We start from the raw sequence: 19,979 nt of genomic DNA on the forward strand, positions 1-19,979 counted from the left end.
CGGAGGGGGGGGGGGTGAACAAACGAGGACCCACAGAGAGCCCCACAGTAAGAGGAAGCCCTCCGTCGCCCAGTCGGGCCACCGCGCCGCTCCGCGCTGTCCCCAGGGTTCTCCCAGTTTAAGAGCTGAATGCAAAGCAGGCGACCGAAATGCAGAAGTGGCTGGGTCGCCCAAGGAAACTGCCCCTCTCCGGAGAGAGAGGACGCAAAGCTGAGGTCCCCAACGACCTCAGCGCTAGCTCGGTAGGCTGACGGGGAGACCGCAACGGGAAGTGCCACGAGGACCGAGGGCCCCCGAGGCCCCGCGCCCTTCAGAAGTGGCCTCGGGAGCGCCGCCTGCCCGCGCCGGGTGCTGGACCCCCCTCTGGGGAACCGTCCGTTGGGCTGGGAAAATGGGGACCCGTTTGGGGTCAGACACTTCCCAGCGCTGTCCGGGCCTCCCATCCCGGCACCTGCTGCCCGCAGCTTGCCAGGGAGTCCCGAGAACCCCGGGGTTGGGGCGGGGGCGCCGGAGGGAAGAAGGACCCCCAAGGGTCGCAGAGGGAAGGCAAGCTTGGAGCCACAACTTTCTCCGGCCAGAAGCTGGGCGCTCAAGGGCTGGCTCCTACGCGGCCCCCGGGGGTTCCGCACTCCCGGGAACCCCCGGCGGCCCCGGGAGGAGTGAGGAGACCAGGGTAGGGGAAGACTGAGGCGCTGACCTGGACCAGGCTGGGAACACCGCGGGAAAACTTTCGGCTGGGCTGGAAGGAGGCAGGGGAGAGAGGACCGGCCCGTGCCCGGCACCTTGCGCCCCGCATCCCGCGCCCGGTGCCCCGCGCCCCGAACCTTGCCTGCGTCCTGAGTCGGCTGCATCGCCCGCGGAGTTGGAAAGTGGGGGTGCCTCTGCGTGGGGGTGGGGGGGCGTTGCTCCAGCCAGCGCCTGGGTCCGCTAGCCGCGGGCCCGGCTCAAATCCAGCCGGGCGGCGCAGGCGGCGGCCGCGCGATTGGGGGTCGGGCGCCCCGCCCTCCTCGCGTCCCCTCCGCCCCTCCCGCCCTCTATCCCGCCCCCCTGCCTTTATCCGTCCCTACCGCGTCGGATCGGCCTCTCTCCCCGTCTTTCTCTAGCTCTCCATCTCTCCCCCGCCCCTCTTCCCTCGCCTTTCTTTCTCCCCGCGTCTCCCGCCCTCCGTCCCCTATCCCCCTCCTCCCCTCCCCTCCTCCTGGGGGGCGGAGCTTCTCCCCTCCCTCCCAGACAATGCTGGGGCTTCGCGTCCTCTCCTTCCCCTCCTGCGAGTCAGGGCTCAGGCTGCCAGCGCTCCTTCCGGGCTGGCGGGGGGGCGGTGGCGGGGCGGGGGTAGAAGTGCAGGGGTGGAGAGGATGGACTCGCTCCCCTCACCCCATTCGCCACTGCCCTCTTAAGCCGGATGGAGTCTTGGCCCAAGCCCCTTGGCTCGCCCCAAGCTGTGACAGCCACTCCCAGGGAATGGTCACGCCGCCCGGCAGAGCCCACCTCGAGCGCCCCGGATTCCCCAGGCAGAGGATGTCCGATTCATTTTCTAACACCCCGCCTTATTCCAAAAAGGGTTTGAGCTGAGCAGGGGCTAAGCAAGCCCCCTTCGACAGGCGGGCGGGCAGACGTGACCGTGAGTGAAGGAAGACAAGTTTCTTTGTCCACCTCTCACCTCCCTCACTCATCCATCCCTGGACTATGGGGACGCTCAGTGCGGAGGAAGGCTTGGAGAACCCCAACTGCGGGGCCCCTTATCTATTTCCTTCCTCTTATCATAAACCCCTCCTCCCATACATGCCCCAGCCCTGCAGGGTGAGTCTCCTTGTCTAAAGGGAAGGGAAGCTAATGGTTAATGCATAGCCAGCCCCCAGGATACAGCGGGCTCTGCTCATCCCTCCTAAAAGCCAAACATTCTTTACTGAATTCATTGTTTGGATCTTGGAATGTGTCTCCCTTAGAAACAATGTTATAAATGGTGATGTGCTTCCCAGCCCAGCCACAAAAGCCTTTGAACCCAAAACGCAGCTGTAGGGTGGTGCCCAAGACTGTGTCAGCTACCCTGGAACAAGGAGGCCACTGATCAGCATTTTCTGTAGGGAAAAAAGAAAAAAAAAAAAAATCTACTTGTACTTTCCCCTTGACCTATAAACACAAAGCTCTCCCATTAATATTCTCCCTACCCCTCAGCCACTACTTACTCTGTATTGGTAGGCTGCTTTCCTTTGTAGGTAACATGAACACCATCCGGGGAATGTATTTGGAGGACAGGGTGTTTTCTCTATGACCTCGAGGTCAGAACGGCGGGGAGAGCTGCATGAGAGGCACAATCAGAGCCTGGAGGGCTTCCAGGAACTCAGAAAGTCTTCTCTGAGATGCCAGCTCTTCCCTTGGCTCACAGATGGGCCTTCCATAGGCCCCAGACACGTGACAAAGGGTGGCCCTCATTTACATCACTGGGTCTTGGAGCTCCCCTTTTCAAGATGGGCAGCAAGGTGGAGCTGGAATCCCTTCGCCTTTACTCAGTCCCCCAAGAGAGCAACTCTTTGGCCCAGGTTGAGTCAGGTAACCGTGCTATGTATGACCAATCAGCTGGGGTGGGGGACTCTTGTGCAAACTGGGCTGTCAGGGACCCTGCCGTTAGGCCCTGTTTAAAAGAGTCCAGTCCTTGGGGCCCCTGGTTGGCTGGTTGGTTAAGCAACAGACTCTTGGTTTTGGCTGAGTTCATAATCTCTGGGTCCTGGGATCAAGCCCCAGTTGGGTTCTCTATTCACTGGGGAGTGTGCTAGAGACTCCCTCTCTCCCTCTCCCTCAGCCTCCCTCCCCCCCCCAACTTTCTCTCTTTTTCTGTCTAAAATAAATCTTTAAAAAAAAAAGAAAAAAAGGGGGCACCTGGATGGCTCAGTGGATTAAAGCCTCTGCCTTCAGCTCAGGTCATGATCCCAGGGTCCTGGGATCGAGCCCCACATTGGGCTCTCTGCCCAGCAGGGAGCCTGCTTCCTTTCCTCTCTCTGCCTGCCTCCCGGCCTATTTGTGATCTCTGCCTGTCGAATAAATAAATAAAATATTTAAAAAAAAAAAAAAAAGAATCCATTCCCTTCTACTTATATTTCCATGCTGGTGAATAAATTGATTAATTCAAGATACCAGAAAACATCTTTCTTTCCATCAATTTCCCCATACAGAAGCCACAGAAGAGAAAGGAAAAGGTTCTTATACTTCCAGTGGATATAGGGACAATACATCTGTAACAGGTTTAATACTTCACAAATACTAAACAGCTACATGAAAGCCCACCCTCAAAACCTTCTTTTCTTGCCACCATCCACCCCTGGGGACTGGCCCTGGAGGCACATGGCTCCAGGGAAGCAGCAGATAGCACTCTCTAGAACACAGGCTGGCCAACGGAAATACAGTGCAAGCCACAGGCTCAATTAAAACTTTCTAGCTACATTGAAAATAGTTTAAAAACAAAACAAAACAAGTGAAATTAATTTTCATGATATATTTTACTTAACCCAATTCAAAATATTACCATTTTCACCATGTAAACAATATAAAGACATGACTCATGAGGTATTTTGCATTCTGGTCATGTACTAAGGCTGTATTTCTATTTCAGCACATCTCAATTCGAACGTTAGATTTTCATTAAAAAATACTTGATCTGAGTTTAGGCTTTATAAAATCTCTATCTGAGAAAGTAGATTCACAGGCTCAAGTTGTTTCAGATATACTCTAAAGTTAGCCAATAACTGAACTGAGTATATCAGTTTTTACATTTAAATTTTAAGATTAAATGAACTTGAAATTTAGTTCTTCAGTAGTAGCAGCTGTGTTTCAGTGCTCTGTAGCCACATGTGGCTGTTGGCTACCCTGTTGGGACAGCGCAAGGTTAGAGAGCGAGGAAGCCACTGACTGACTCAGAGTCTCAAAGTCGACTTCCCTCATCTCTTTAGCGAAGCAGTGGCAGGAATGTCAAGCGTGGCCAGAGAGAAAATGATTTTCCAAATTCCTCATGTCTCCACAGAACATCGAAAGGGGCAGGCTTTGCCAGTAGATCAGAGCTCTACCACACGCCTGGGTAGAAGGAAGGTCTGCAGAGAAGAGTTGGTGGCCCAAAGCCCACTCTTGAGTTCCCAGTGGATTGTGGGAGAAGAGAGGAAGAAGCAGGAGACAGACAGTCTGAAGGAAAGGTCGCATCTTCCGTGATTGTGACCTTTGACCAGAGTGAGGAGGTATGTCACTGGGTTAAGGGAGGTTCTGAGGAGATAACCACATGGGCTGCCTACCTCCTCCTCCCCTGTCCTCAGGCACTGGGCTAGGAGAGGGGGCAGCCTCTTTAAAGTCAGCTTCGTGGATCACCATGGTTATACAGAGCTAGGTCCTGGCCTGGATTTAGTTTCTGGAGTCACCTGTAAGTCCTCAGTGGTCCAGACATGATGCAGAAGTTCCTTCCTGCTCCCCAGGACCAGGGGCCTCAGAAGGAAGCTAACTTGTGAGTCTCGGGCTTTCTGCAGGGCCTGTCTTAGTTTGAGTTCTCTCAAAAACAGAAATCTGAGGTAAGGACTTGGGTACAGGTCACTTACCTGGAGTTGATCCAGAAAGCAGGGACGTAAGACAGGGCAGGAGGAGACGCTAATAAAGGGTGTACAACTGGGTCTCCATTCTTCTGGGGCCCCTCTGATGAACTGTATAAAATGTGCCTCAAAATGGTCCTCTCTGAAGTTCAGGGGGCTGGGGCATTTATCTCATCTCCCACCAGTTGAGGATGTCTCCCAGGAAAGTTTACTTCTTCTTACTTCTGGTTATGTTTCAAGGAAACATCTGGAACAGAAAAGCAGAGCCACTGCCTTTGTCACTAGAGGTGGGAGGAGTCACTGTGCATGAAGCTGTGCCCCACAGTTCTGCTAGGGTCAGAGGTGGGCTGAGGGGTTGTGACACAGAACACACGAATCATCTGATCTAAGGCCCAGCATGGAGAGAGACAAGTAGACCCTGGAGGTTTGGTCAGGGACTGACGGGAGGACATGATGAGGTCTCAGAGGGAATATTGGTGAAGGAACATTGGTTAACGTCGTTGGGGAAGTCAGGGGGCACTGCAGAGCTCTGAAGGAGCACGGAGCACCCAGTCCATGAGGTACACAAGCCGCAGGCTTCCACAGCCAAGCACTGAGGAATAGGGCCATCACCCCTCAGCGTTCTGCTTTCAAGGGTTGGTCTGGAGCAGACTTTCTGCGGGGAGGCCTAATGGAGACCCAGAGGCACCACCTCACGTGCCACCACAGGAAGAACTTGGGAAATCTCTAAGGAGATCAGAGACACCGTTTGAATTATTGCCTCAGACTCCATTTTTTCCCTCTGCTATCCAGGAAGAGAGACTCTGCAAAAGAAAATCTAATGAGTTATAGAGAATTAGAGAAGACTCAGCGATGTCTGCCACTGGGATCCAAATATATCTGGACATGTCTGGCACACTAGCATGGTGGGCTGGCTGGAAATCTATTTGCTTGGAAGGTGAAAAAAGTCCTCCTGGGAGATTATTTTCATTCTAAGGAAAGAAGAAACCATGTTTGGTTTGGTCTAGTAACAAAGTTTTAGTGCCAGAAGGAAGATGGAATTGTCATTCAACTCTGCCCCCAACTTGGCTCTCTGGACACACCAGGGATCCTAGGAAGATAGAAACTCTATGTTACAACTCCAAGAACTATTTCATAAACTGCAGGGAGACTCTGGGGCCCAAGCAGCTGTGCGTTGGGGACCCTCCTGCTAAGCAACACTTGAGAGACCTACACTTCACTCCGCTTCTCCATTTCAAGGGCTTGGTATGTTGACATTACCCAGAAAGTAGTAGATGAATTGCCACAACAGTCACAGTTACTCCCCTCCCGGCAAACACTTCACAGTTCCTCCCACAAAAAGGGGGAACCTACTTCCCCACCTTGAATCTGGGTTGATACTGTTGCTTTGGCCAACAGAATGTAGCAGAAGTCACACTGTACCTTTTCAGACCCTGACGTCAAGAAGCCTTGCATTCTCCTACCCTCTCCACTGCCACGTGAGTAAGCCTGAGTTAGCCTGCTGGAAGGTGAGAGATCTCTTGACCCAGAGCCAAGGCAACCCAGCTGTCCCAACTGAGGCCCTCCAGACATGTGAAAGACCCAACCAAGATCTGAAAGCCCTCTACCCAATCCTGAGTTGACCGCTGATGCAGGAAGAAATCCAGCTGAATCTAGCCCAGATAGCCAACCAGTACAAGCCCCAGCTAAATAGACGGTTACATCTTAAGTCACTCAGGTCTGGGTTGTTCCTTATACAGCAGTGACCATTAAAGAATTTGACAGGATAAAAAATGGTAACTCTGGCCACTGATGGATGTGTTAACTAACCTTATTGGTGTAATTGTTTTGCAATATATATACATATCAAATCATCATGCTGTACAGCTTCCATTTACTTAATGTTGTATGTCAATTATATCTCAATAAAGCCAGAGGGGAAAACACACAAAAATAAAAGCCTGGGGGCGCCTGGGTGGCTCAGTGGGTTAAGCCTCTGCTTTCGGCTCAAGTCATGATCCCAGGTTCTGGGATCAAGCCCCACATCAGCTCTCTGCTCAGCAGGAAGTCTGCTTCCCTGCCCCCCTGCCTGCCTCGCTGCCTACTTGTGATCTCTCTCTGTCAAATAAATAAATAAAATCTTTTTTAAAAATAAATAAATAAAATAAAATCCTATAATACAAAGGAAGAAAAAGAACTTAGTAAGATGAGGTGGGCATGGCCGACACAACCAGGATATCAGTGAACACGAGTCTGGAGCCTCCTGGATTTGCTTATGAGCTTGCAAGGGAGGCCTCTGGGAATCTCCCCCCACAAGCACCCCCACCTCCAAAACCAGTATGGAAGTATGGATGGCCGAAGTCTCAGTGAGCTGATGAAATTTCTGTTAATGGCTGTTGATGGGACCATTTGTTCTCATAAAGTGGAGAGACTAGGGAAATTTGAGTAACAAAGACTTTGTCACTGAACCCCACAGCTTTATCTGTCATGGAGAAGGGCTTTCTTAATTAAAAGCATCCACTTTATCCACCACTAAGAAATTTCCATAGCATCTTAAATATTTATACAGTACAGTGTCTGGACTCATCCTTGGAGATGGGAGGGCAGATTAAAGCTCTCATACAGTTGGCACCTAAGACTCAGGTGTGCCAGTCTCCGGCCCCAGAGACGAGACCTGCCTTTCCTGGATTTTTCCCTCCTCCACTTCAAGTGCAGATGGGGGATGGTGAGAGGGGGAAAAAGGAAAGTGAAGGACTCAAAGTATATAGCTTAGAGTCAGTTCATTCCTTGCAAATATGCAACTTTTCCCAATAAGTATTGGTAGAGAGGCGTAAGTCAAAAATTCTCTGCACAGCTATCCCCCTAAACAAAGTGCTTATAAACAGAATTTGGTGGGGTGCTTGGGTGGCTCAGTCAGTTAAGTGTCTATCTTCAGCTCAGGTCATGGTCTCAGGGTCCTGGGATCGAGCCCCACATGGAGCCCCACATCCGGCTCATTGCTCAGTGAGAAAATCTGCTTCTCCCTCTGCACCTCCCCCAGCTTTTGCTCACGCTCTCTCTCTAGCTTGCTCTCTCTCAAATAAATAAATACAATCTTTAAAAAATAAAAATAAATAAACAGAATTTGGTAACTGAACTGTGTTTCAGATTAGATAGGAGATTTCATATAATTTTTCTAGCCATCTATTCAAGTTTCTTTGACCCCAAGGTTACATTCCATCAAAGCTCCCCCTCCATTCTTGGATGTATTGAAATACTAATTACTTGGTGTGAAAATGTTATCCTGTCATAATGCAATACACATTCAAAATTATGTTGATAGATATTTACGAGACATCTGTGGTGTGCAAGGGACCATGTTAGGCATGGTGAAATAAAAGAAATATCAAAATCAAGGAGCTAAAAAAAAAAAAGAAAGAAAAGAAAACATTAAACAACATCTTGTCCAATAATGCATTTGGTGGGCTCAGAAATCGAGACTTAGAGAAACCAATTCACTGCACCCTCTGATTACAAGAAACAGAAGCCCTCTGAGCCAGTCTAAGTAAAGAGAAACTGATTTTAAGGAATAAAATTCCTTGTAGAACTCATGGGAAGGAAGTGAGCCAGCATCAAGAGGGCTAGACTGTGACCTACAATCTCCTCTCATTCTTGCCCCCCATCTCTCTGTCTCCCTCTCTCCCTCCCTTTCTTCTTCCCTGCTTCTTGTATTGCCTTCTCTCCTCATATCTGCTCTAACTTCTGCCCAGATGGCAGTCTTGATCCCTAAGTCTACATGAACTTAGAGATCCTGTGCCCACCATCAGCTCATACAGTGTCTGGGCATCATCCTCTGTGGCTTGCAGCAGAGTAAGGTGGGCAGGTAAAATGGGTTAGTGGTCTCAGAAAAGGAAGAAATGGGCAGAGGTGGAAAGTGCTTGCTTGGAGTCTCTATCTGACCGGTCACATAGTCTGTTCATCTCCCACCTGTTGGCCCTTTCATCTCTGTCAGCTCAGGTACATGGTCAGGTGGGATGGTCCCTGTCCATGGAAACCTGGCCCCTGGGCATTCTTGAGAGATCCTGGGTGGTGGGTTCCCTGAACGTGCCATGCCTTCTCACACCTCCATTAACTGGCTCGAGCGTTCCCTTTCTCCTGGAAACTCTTTCCTCCCCCTCTCTGCTGGGCTCTTTCTCTCATTACCCTCGATGTAATGTCCATCAGTGCCCTCCACCCTTCATCTTCCCAACTAAAACATGCAATCCAAGTAAAAGATCAGTCAATCATAGCATCTGCTGCATCCCTTAATTCCGTAATCCAATTAGAACTCTACTTAAAGCCCTTCCCATATTCTGGACCTACTCTTGATGACTGCTCATTCTCCAAAACTCGGCTCCAGTGCCCCTTCTTTCAGGAAGCCCTCCCTGAAGAGCCTTTCCTCACCCACTCTGTCACTTCTTCAGTGATCTCACAGCAACATTTCAAAATGTATCTACAGTGAGCACCTCCTCAGGTCAACCAGCCCAACAGCCAAGATGGCGTCTTATTTGTCAGTTTATCAGTTCTTCTCCAACAGCCATATTGAGAGTGCTCGACACATATCTGTGAATGAAGGAAATGAAAAAATTAATCCTATCATGTTATTTGCCACAATACTTGCCACAGGTTTTAGCTCATTTAATTCTCATATAGCCCTGGTAGGTGGTATTATTATCATCTTCATTCTTACAGAAAAGGAAACTGAGGCAAAGAGTGGTTGGATAACTTGCCCAAGATCATAGCAACAAGAGTCAGAGCTAGGATATGAATCTAGGCAGTCTATCAAAAGTGTCTCTCAGCCTTTGTGCTTTCTGCCTCCGCAGCAGCCCAGACCAGGTAGAGAATGACAACTACTGGGTCCTCACTCTGCTAGCCTCACTTAAAAACTGAAACTGAATGAGGAAACTGAGGTTGGTATATGTCCGGGGGTGAGAGTAGAGAAAGTCAGGTTATTGCTTCTTTGTAATCTCTAAAGGCTGGGCATTGGAAACAACAGAAGCATCACCTCAGAATTCTTGGGGTGAGAACACAACACCCACCCACTCTTGGAAAAATTGTGAAGTCAGCAGAAGTTGGCCTGGCACCCTGCCCTCACTCCCCTATCTTCCCTTCCTATCCCACACTCCCATTTTCTCCTCCATTGTGATGTAGAAGCCTCTGTTGGTCACAAGCAAACATTCAATAAATAGGAACAATGCCAGAAGTGCTTTCAACAATCAGGAGACAAAAGCCTGTCAAGTTACTATAGTGTAGTGTAAGAAGTAAATATGTATTACTGTTCATACTACTGTTAATATATATTACTGTTAGTATTCTATATTGTTGTCTAGAGCTTTCTAAAGATCCAGAGAGAGAGACCCCTTACTCCCACTTGAGAAAGACTTTGTCTTGGATAGATAAGTTGTGACAAAGATTTTCTCATAAATTCAATAACTTAATGAAAGAATCACCTATAAACAATAATTCAAAGAAAAGTTATAAGCACACAAGATAAAATTTAAGACAAAGGGAAGAGGAGAAATATAAGCTGTCAGGACTTAGGAAAAAAAGTAGAAGAGAAACATAAAATCATCACATTAATGAAGGGCGTAGAGAAGCACTAAAAAAAAATGGGAAAAATTCAGCTTCAAACATCAGAGATGAATTCCAGAAAAATGAGCACCATAACATGGACAATAACAATGAGTTTTAGGGGCAGCTGGGTGGCTCAGTTGGTGAAGTGTCCAGCTCTTTATTTCGGCTCAGGTCATGATCTCAGGGTTGTGAGATCGAGCCCCATGTTGGTCTCCACACAGGGCATGGAGCCTGCTTAAGATTCTCTCTCCCTCTGTACCCCCTCCCCGAAAGATAAAAAAAATACTTTAGAAGCCAAAACAGTGAATTTTAAAAGGAAGAGAATAACAAATATGGAACAAAAACAAAGGATTCCAACACACGTATACTGGCATTCAAATATATGAATTGAGAAAACTTCCCTAAACAAAAAACTTGAGTTTACAGATTTAAAGGGCATACTATGTTGTGAGAAAATGGGTAGAGTTTTCTTTCCTAAGTTTTTCACCAAAATGAAAGTTTCATGAAGTGTAGGAACAGGGGTTCTTGTCCTTTTTGTTCACTGCTGTGTCCCCCACGTTTAAAATCATGCCTGGCACCGGAGAGTCCCAATAAACGTTGATTGAATGAATTGCTAAAGGGCTAGACCAGCCAACACCAACACATCCTAATAATGTTACCGTACTTCAAAGATAAAGATTCCTTTAGTTACCCAGCAGTAAAGTCAAATCACCCATTTGAAAAAAAAAAAAAAAAAAATCAGGGCGCCTGGGTGGCTCAGTGGGTTACGGGTCTGCCTTCAGCTCAGGTCATGATCCCAAGGTCCCAGCATTGAGTCCCACATCCGGCTCCCTGCTCAGCAGGGGCTGTTTCTCCCTCCCCCTCTGTTGCTCCCCCTGCTTGTGCTCTCTCATAAATAAATAAACAAACAAATAAATAATCAATCGATCGATCAATCAATCTTTGGGGGAAGAAAGGTCAGGCTGGCACAAACAACAGCACAGCAACATTCCAAGCTAGAAAACAATGAAGCAGTCGGGTACCTCTTACAACACCATGGCGTCCACAGAGAAAGAAAACCTGACCCAAGAATTTACATCAACTCAAACTGTAATCCGAATATAAAACACACTAATATCTCAAATCGACACAACTTCAGCCATCTTGAAGAAAATACTTGAAGAAAGATAAAGTCTGGTAAGCAAATGGATCAAGAAAGAGGGGGAAAGGCATCCAAAGAGATCACTGAATGTACTAATGTTTGGGATTAAAGTTAAGACAACTTTTGGAATTATGGTTCCAAAAACCACATAAATGTTATACCCCATTATGATACAAAAACCATAAAACCAAGGGAGGTAAGCGGTTGTTAAGTATCCTGATTTCTTCATTTTTTTATAGCAAGGGAATAAAAAAAGATGTTGCAAGCAGACAGCCCAGGTAATAGAGTTATGGGGAGGGGTGTCCAAGGGTCCACTGAAGGCAGGTTTCAGCCAGGGGCAGTGTCTGCATCTTTGGTGGTCCCGGAGCTTCAGCAGCACTCACGCCTTCCTGTGGGTTGGGATCAAAGCTTAGGAGCAAGTGCAAAGTGCTCGCCCGTCTTACACAAAGAAGATCTGTCTCCCAGAAACACATTAATTCATCCCCACGGAGAAATAAAGCCCCAGAACCAATAGTAACAATCAACCGGAACTGAGGAGAGGAGAGCAGAGGAGAGGGGAGGAGAGGGGAGACAGGAGGAGAGTGGTGGGGAAGGGAGAATGAAAGGAGGGGAGTGAAGAGGAGGGGAAGGGAGGGGAGGGGAGAAGAGGGGAGGGGGAGAGATGAGGCAGAGTGGAGGCATGGGGATTTGCCATCACTATGGTAGAGACTTGAACAACATTGTCTTAGATAAGAAAAGTAAATAAACTGTGTAACAATTTGAGTGCTTTTGTACTATGTGAATTACTTGTTTAATATGCATATATTAAGTAGTAAAAAAATTACAAAGTAAACGTAGCCCTATGGGAGGCAGGGAGGTGGGAGGGAGAGTGAGCAGGCCATGAAGCAAGTCAGTTAGTAGCTGGTGGGGATTTCTGAGGGGTCCACAGGCTGCCTCCTCTCTAGGGTTAGATCCAGAAAGTTGGGGGAGTGGACAAGAAGGCCCTCAGATTTCTGGATCAGTTTGGGACCTGAAAGTGGGAAGGAACTCCTCCAGGCGCCAGCAGTAAGCTGGTCGGTCCTGTGACCTGGGGTCTGCCTAGGTCAAGGGAGGGACCTAGGCAGGTACAGAAAGCTTCTGGCGGCCTCTGGAGGGGGCTGTGGGAGACGACTGACATTCTCCTCACCCCAGAGAAGGGCATGGAAGCCAGATGGGAAAAGCTGAGGGACCTGAGGGTAGCTCAGGACAAGGGGACCCACAAAAAGGCGGTGGTCTGGGCCATCCCGAGGACCATATGGGAGCTCAGACATCTTGGGGGAGCCGGAGTGGAAGGGTGCGCTACCCACAACCAGCAGGACACCCACCCAGCATCAGATGCCTCCCCCAGGCCCCAGCTGCCAAGACACCACACAAGCCCCCCAGCCCCCACCACCACTGGCAGCAGCAGCATTTGCAGCAAAACTGAGATGAGACCCTAGAGAGAAGCGGAGGGGGGTGGCGGGCAGACAGAAAGGAAAATTTTAGAATTAACCATTAATTTTAGAATTAATTTAACCTGGAATGAGCAAGTTTACCAGAAATTAACCAGCATGTTTTCTGCTACTACCTGAATGGGAGTTCAAAGGAGAAGGTAAGTTGTATTTTTTTCAAACCGTTTCACATGTGGCTTGTCAGACAAGCGAGAGAATGAGATAAATGCTTTAAATCTTTGCTTCCTGGACTGTGGCCCAGGGACCAGCAGCACTGACCTCAGGAGTTGGCTATAAGTCCAGAACCAGGCCTTAGGCCAGGTTCAGTTTTAATAAGGGGTCAGGTGCTCCAAAGGAACCCTAATGGGAGAGGCCCCTGATCTGATAGTTTCAGGTGCTCCGTGGAAGCACCTAGAAAGACAGGACTGGGTATATAGGAAGGGGGGAACTTCAGGAAGGAGGTAACATCTGGATTGAGCCTTAAAGGGCAACCAGAAGTTCCTTGGGTAGCAAAGGCTATTCCGGGCAGAGCTATAGTAGGCTCAAAGCCACGAAAAGCCTGCCCGTGTCAGAGGCCGTGTGTGGTCTGGGGTGGCTGGAACAGAAGGTGGAAGGTGAGACGTGTTTTACGTTCCATTTGTGCAGCCAAGAAACAAAGTTCAGGATGAGTTGAGACCCTGGCTCCTGCGGCGTCTCAGGAACACAGCTCCCCCGGGCCTCGGCCTGAACACTGTTCAAACTGCAGGGCCGGACGGAGAGCCAACGCCACCTCTCTCTCGGAGAGGCAGAGCAGCCGAGAGGAGCCAGCTAGGGGGAGTTTCTTGGAGGACCAGCATGCTTCCCAGGCCAAGAAATGTCTGGAAGGAGCCAAGGAGGGGAGGGCAGGACAGCTCAGCCAGCAGGAGCAGTCCATGGGCCTCTCCCGGCCTGTGTGAGATGCTGACCCTCCACCCGGAGCTGGCCGAGTCTCCACAGCCACAAAGCCAACTCTCAGGGCTTTGCCACTTTGAGGCCTTGACCGCCCCACCCTCCGCTGTGCACAGAGACGAACCTTCAGCATGTTCTCTCCTTCACCGCACCTAATCGCTCTGCTGTGGAGACTTCCCAGGACCCAGCCAGCAGCCCCACGCCTTCCTGCTGGGCCCTGATTAAGAACAGGCCTGGGCTGCCCAGGCCTTCCAACAACTTTAACCTCTTCCTCCCCAGACCCACGCCCAGGGAAGGGAGGGCAAGGAGAATCTGGAAGCCGCTGAGTGGCCAGGCAAGAGGAGGGTCCAGCGTCCTGCCGGCTGGCTTTGGTCATGAGGGAATGGCGAAAGTAGTGTGTGGAGGAGCAGGGAGAGGGCGCGGGGAGATGGGCACAGGTGAGGCGCTGGTCAGGCCTCGCACGGCAGGCCACAGTGAGGAGCTTGGGTTTCACCCATGTTGGCAGTGAGAACCTTAAATCATGAATTTCGTAGCGCCATGGACCTCACCTCCCTAGTGTGAGACGGTGAGGTAACATCTGAAAGAAAATTGTTGAGAGATCAGAAAAGTCATGAGTCGAAGCCATGAAACAGGGAACATGGCAGAGAACTCGAGGACAGGCTGGTGCTTCTGTATTCAGGCTACCATTAGGAGAATGGATTAGCAAGGGGTAAGGTTAGAACCTGGAAACCAGCCAAGAGGTTATTACGTCAATGAAGAAACAAAATTGTGATGGCTTACACCACAGAGAGGTGTCAGTCTTCTAGGGCTACATACCGCAGTGCGACACACAACCCTAAAACTCAGGATTGAAAACACTTACCCTTTGTGGGGGGGCCGTTGGGACAGCTCTGCTTCATGCTGCAGACCTCAAGCTCTGCTTGGCGTTCTCTCCCCTTCCAGAGACCAGTGTGCTCGCCACGGTATGTTCTCCTCATCGTGATGGTCGAGGCACAAGAGAACTCATCTTGCCCCACCAGCACATTTCAAGACTTTAAAACATCTCGTTGGCCAAAGTGGGTCACATGGCCAAGGCCAAAGCCAAAGCATGGGAAGAACACTGCACCGCTAGTGAGAAAAACCACAGTCATGTGTCAAAAGTTGTGGATTCTGGGCAGACTCAGATGCAACCACGTTGCAGGGTTACAGTGGTAACACCACATAGCCCTAATCGTGTGATGGGGTAACAGCGGGGGTGCAGAGGAGACGATCGATTCAGGAGGTGGTGGCGGGGCAGGACTCACAGGTGACAGCCTGGGTCCAGGAGACCAGAGAGTAATCACAAGCTGGAAGAGAAGTGTCTTTGGTGGAGAGGGACGGGGATGTCTCTGGTTTGAGGCACATCCTGTGGCTATGTCAAGTAAGCAGTTGGCTCTAGGGTCAGGAACTTGGAGACGAGGTCTGGGTGAAGGTTTAGAATGGCCAGTCATCGGCTTACCAAAGTCTACCAGAGGGTTTTTGCTTGTGGCCATAATCTGTGATGCCATGGGAGATCTGTTCTCCTCTCCCCAATCCCACACCCTGACACAGACCCCTGAAGACATGAGACCCCAGGTGACTAAGTGGAAGGGACACCAAGCTGCCACATGAGAGGACAATTCTCTGTCAGGTTCAGAGAAGCTGAAAGAAGAGAAATTCTGCATGGGGCTGGACAGAGGAGTTTTGTTCTAGTTTGGTTTTTGAGAAAGTTATTTGTAGAAGCTTCAGAGCACTATACCTCTTCCTTTCCCCACTTCCAGCATGAGGCACCTGTGAAGTTCAGTGATAACCGCGGGTGGGTGTCAGAATTTGGGTCCCCTCCAATGTAGGTCCCAAGACACAGATGCCAGTGCAGGTTGCCTGGGTGGGAGGTGGGGAGTGGGGGAGTAAAGGACACCAACCCGGGGCCTGTGGAGCCCAGTACCACTGTGGGCAACTGGGGCTCAGTCTTGCTGGGGATTCTGGGAGAGAGTGTAGAGCATACCTCAGCCATCCACCCAGTGGATGAGGCAGCTGGTCACTGATACTCTTCAGCCATTGGCTGAGAGCTTCTCCTGTGGGTGTTGTCCCCGGGCACTTCCTGTTTGCTTGAAAGCTTCCCATTGACAGCGGCATTGGTCGAGTGAGTGTCTGTGCCTAGAGAACGCGGGTGGACACTGACAGCCTCTCCCATGGCAGGGAAGGCCATCGTTCTGTCCCTCACATGGGGTGCCCAGAAAGGCCGCCTTCCTCCCCGCAATACGTCTACAGGTGTTGGCAGGAGGGACAGGTTACTTTCACGGTGTCTGGGAACCATGGACGCCACCTGGGATGGCAAGGTGAGCGTGGCCACCTCAGGAGACCGTTTCAGGAACTCATGTCCCAGGTCACCTAGAGTGGAAGGGGGTGGGGATGTGTGACACGGCTTCCATTCTGGGGGAAGCCTCCCACTCAAGGACGCAGAGTCTTCAGACCTCTCATCCGAGAGAGGCGGTTTCAGGGCTCTGGGGTACAGAGAAAAGAGCACCTGGACGTCAGCCACGGAGAAGCAGGAGCAGCGGGGGGTCTGCCAACACGGTCAGACAGGCTCCCGGACCCTCAGGCACCACACCGTGGCCCTGCACTCTGGAGCTGGTGTGGGGGCGGAAGCTGAGGGGGTGCGGCCTACAGAGGAGCTGGACCCAACAGATCCAGGGTTGGAATAAAGTCACCCCCTGGCCTGCCTGGACTAGAGAGGACCCAGAAAATCCGAATGGGTCTCAGAGTCAAGAGATCAGTCAGAAAGGTTTCCTTTTGGCAGAGATCCAATTTGCGCATGCCACATGGGAAGATAATGTAAGCCGCGGCCATGGGTTGAGAGTGGGCGCCCTGAAGAGGGAAAAGACCCAAGTTGGGATCTGCTCGTTGGAGCTAGGGGGTTCCCCCTTAAAATCCTTTTGCAACTTCCTACACCTAGAGGATTAGGTCCTGAAGCCTCCCATGTCTTACCCCAAAGCAGAATCTATATTTTAATTAACTATTGTCATATAACAAATTACCCCCCCCAAGTTAGCTTAAAGCACTAATAAATGCTGGTTATTTCCTACCTTTACTGTGGGTCAGGGAGTTGGGAGTGGATTAGCTAAATGATTCTGCCTCAAGATCTCTCACAGAGGCTACAGTCTATCTGAAGGCTTGACCGGGGTCAGAGAACCCATTTCCAAGATGGCTTGTGCACGCAGGTGTTGTCAAGAAGCCTCAGTTCTGCCCCACAGCCTGGACCTCTCAATAGGGCGGCTCACATGTCCTCACAGCATGGCCAGTAGCAAAGGATCCAGGAGAAGCAAGTAGAAGTTGTTCTGTCTTGTGTGAGCAGAGCAAAGGATCCAGGAGAAGCAAGTAGAAGTTGTTCTGTCTTGTGTGAGCTTAGACTTGAAGACATACCTTGTGATTACTACGACATTCTAGTCATTAGACATAGTGACGAAAGCCACTGCCCTGAAGGGGAGGGAAATTAGCTCCACCTTTGGAAGGAAGGCATGTCAAAGAATTCGTGAATCTATCGTGAAATCCCCACATACTTTTTGGGGGGGAAGTAATCCTAGGAAACACCAGGGAGGGAGGGGGGAAGCCATCTGTCGCTGTGGCAAATGGGACTCCAGCCCGTGAGTTCTCTGGAACAGTACACAGAATGTGCCTTAGAGTCATCCCACCAGAGGATGGAAGTCTGGGGCCTGACCCACTGTGACCAGTCCAGTACTGGAAGAGGAGAAATCCCTGCATCTTCCACTTCTGGTACCCCTGCCTTCACCTGAGCAAACTGCTGTGATGCCCAAGCTCGAAGCAGAGAAAAAGTGAAACATACATAGGCTTGAGGTAGGAAGCTGTCCCTGGGCTTCCTCTGCCCCCGCTGATGAACTCAGGTAGCCGGGGAGGATAGGAAATGGAGGGTCAATGTCACTGACTCCAGCCTGCAAGGCTGTCCGTTAACTAGCTCTTACCTAAGGTGCTGTCTTCATGACTGACTTCTCTCTGGCTCACACCTTATGCTCCAGCAGTGCCCAAGTGTTTGTTATCCCCTAAAATGCTCTCCGGTGTCACTCTTCCTGGACTTGGCTCAGTTAGCCATCGCACCGCAGCAGGAGCAAAAAATTAATAACACTGCCCAGCAAGATGTAAGAACAGCACAAAAAATGAGGAACTAAAATATTATTGAGGCTTAAGATGAATACTTACACATAGAAAGTACCGTGAATTCCCACACGCCCGTCACCCAGATTCAGCAAGTAGAAAGATTTTGCCATAGGCAAAATCTATCTCCTTTTCTTCCCTACTAAGTATTTTAAAGCCCATTCCAGACACCAAGTCTTATCACCTTCATACTTCAGGATCCAGCTCAAAAGAATACATACTTGCTCTCTTCTAACCCAAATTGAACCCTTGCTTTATCTACTTTTCTACTTTGCAAAAGTAACTTAAATCCAGTTCTCTAAAACATATGGGCATTGTACCATCTAATCACAATGATAAAAATGTGATTTTTATTTATTTTTTAAAGGATTTTGTTTATTTGTTGGTGGGGGGGGGAGCACAAGCAGGGGGAGCAGCAGGCAGAGGGAGAAGCAGGCTCCCTGCTGGGCAGGGAGCCCAATGCAGGACTCAATCCCAGGATCCTGGGATCATGACCTGAGCTGAAGTCAGACGCTTAACAGACTGAGCCACCCAGGTGTCCTTATAAAAGTGTGATTTTTTTTAAAAATTAATATGTTCAGCAAATGAACTGAAGGAAAGGATGGCTGATGCTGAGATTTGAAAGAAAACACAGGAAAAAAAAAAAAACTAAAAAAAAAGAAAGAAAGAACCAGGCAGTTACACATGAAAAATAATCAAACTGGCATCAGACTTTTAATCTGCAACACAGGAATCTAATGGACAGTGGGATAACATGTACTGATCAAAAATTAAAAAGCAAAAAAACCCTACCAAACCAAAAATCCTCTACTCAACCAAGATTCATTAACATGTTAGCGTAAAAGGAAGATATTTGTGGATATGATAAGAATCAGAATGTACTGTCCCTTAGGGAAATTCTCAAGAAAGAACCTTGTCCAAAAACAAATGACTCAGAACAGAGATTTCAAGTTGAGAGAGGGTAAAGAAAAGAGGAAACGGTGTTGACCAGTGGACCTTTAAAAGGGCACACTGATAAATAAGACACGGTGTGAAATTGTGTAGTATAAACACTTAGCAAGGGTTTATGCATAGAAGAGACGTACTGTAAGAGAAATTCAAGTAATCAGCTCGGATGAAGTCTATTAAACTATCTCTAAAAATTTAGGAGTAATAGGGTGACAGGCAGGGTTTGGGAAGTAGCAGCTTTCTAAATGTCATCTAAAAAGATGAGGAAATGCAAGTATTGAGCTTGCCTCAACTTACTGAGGGGAAAGGATGGGAATAGGGAGAGGAATGGCTGGTGTCTTGTTTTTTTTTTGTTTTTTTTTTTTTTTTTAAAGATTTTATTTATTTATTTGACAGAGAGACAGTGAGAGAGAGCATGAGCGAGGAGAAAGTTAGAGGGAGAAGCAGACTCCCCATGGAGCTGGGAGCCCGATGTGGGACTCGATCCCGGGACCCCGGGATCATGACCTGAGCCAAAGGCAGTCGTCCAACCAACTGAGCCACCCAGGCGTCCCTGGTGTCTTGTTTTTAAAATGGAATTTTAGGGATGCCTGGGTGGCTCAGTCGGTTAAGCAGCTGCCCTCGGCTTAGGTCATGATCCCAGTGTCCTGGAATCGAGTCCCTCATGGGGCTCGCTGCTTAGCAAGGAGCCTGCTTCTCTCTCTCCCTCTGCCTGCCACTCTGCCTGCTTGTGCTCTCTCTCTCTTACTGTCAACTAAATAAAATCTTTAAAAAATATATAAATAAATAAAATAGAATTTTACTTGTTTAATTATGAAATCTGGAGGAAGTTCAATGATCTCCTCTACCTAACTGGGCAGAGAAAGGAAAGGAAGGAAGAAATGAGCATAATTTTGTCCAATTAATACAAAGTGTTTTGTTTTTTTTTTTTAAGATTTTATTTATTTATTTGACAGACAAGTAGGAAGAGAGGCAGGCAGAGAAAGAGAGAGAGAGGGAAGCAGGCTTCCTGTCGAGCAGAGAGCCCAATGCGGGGCTTGATCGCAAAACCCTGAGATCATGACCTGAGCCAAAGGCAGAGGCTTAACCACTGAGACACCCAGGCGCCCCTAATACAAAGTTTTTAAAAAAGTAAACTAGAAGGGTGCCTGGGTGGCTCAGTGGGTTAAAGCCTCTGCCTTCAGCTCAGGTCATGATCTCAGGGTCCTGGGA

At 49.2% G+C, this 19,979-nt stretch overlaps 1 long non-coding RNA gene across 1 annotated transcript; it reads right to left on the reverse strand.

The window, feature by feature from the left end:
* Nucleotides 1–1,354: 1,354 nt before the first annotated feature.
* Nucleotides 1,355–16,560, reverse strand: LOC111141758. Its single transcript, XR_002640225.1, has 4 exons — nt 14,515–16,560; nt 4,575–4,812; nt 2,187–2,298; nt 1,355–2,078 (listed from the first exon to the last, which is right to left on the reverse strand). It is a non-coding gene; the product is annotated as an uncharacterized LOC111141758 (long non-coding RNA).
* Between the last annotated feature and the right edge of the window lie 3,419 nt (nt 16,561–19,979).

Source organism: Enhydra lutris, unplaced genomic scaffold (assembly GCF_002288905.1).
Source record: "Enhydra lutris kenyoni isolate GAN:26980312 unplaced genomic scaffold, ASM228890v2 scaffoldscaffold6, whole genome shotgun sequence".
Taxonomy (NCBI): Eukaryota; Metazoa; Chordata; class Mammalia; order Carnivora; family Mustelidae; genus Enhydra; species Enhydra lutris.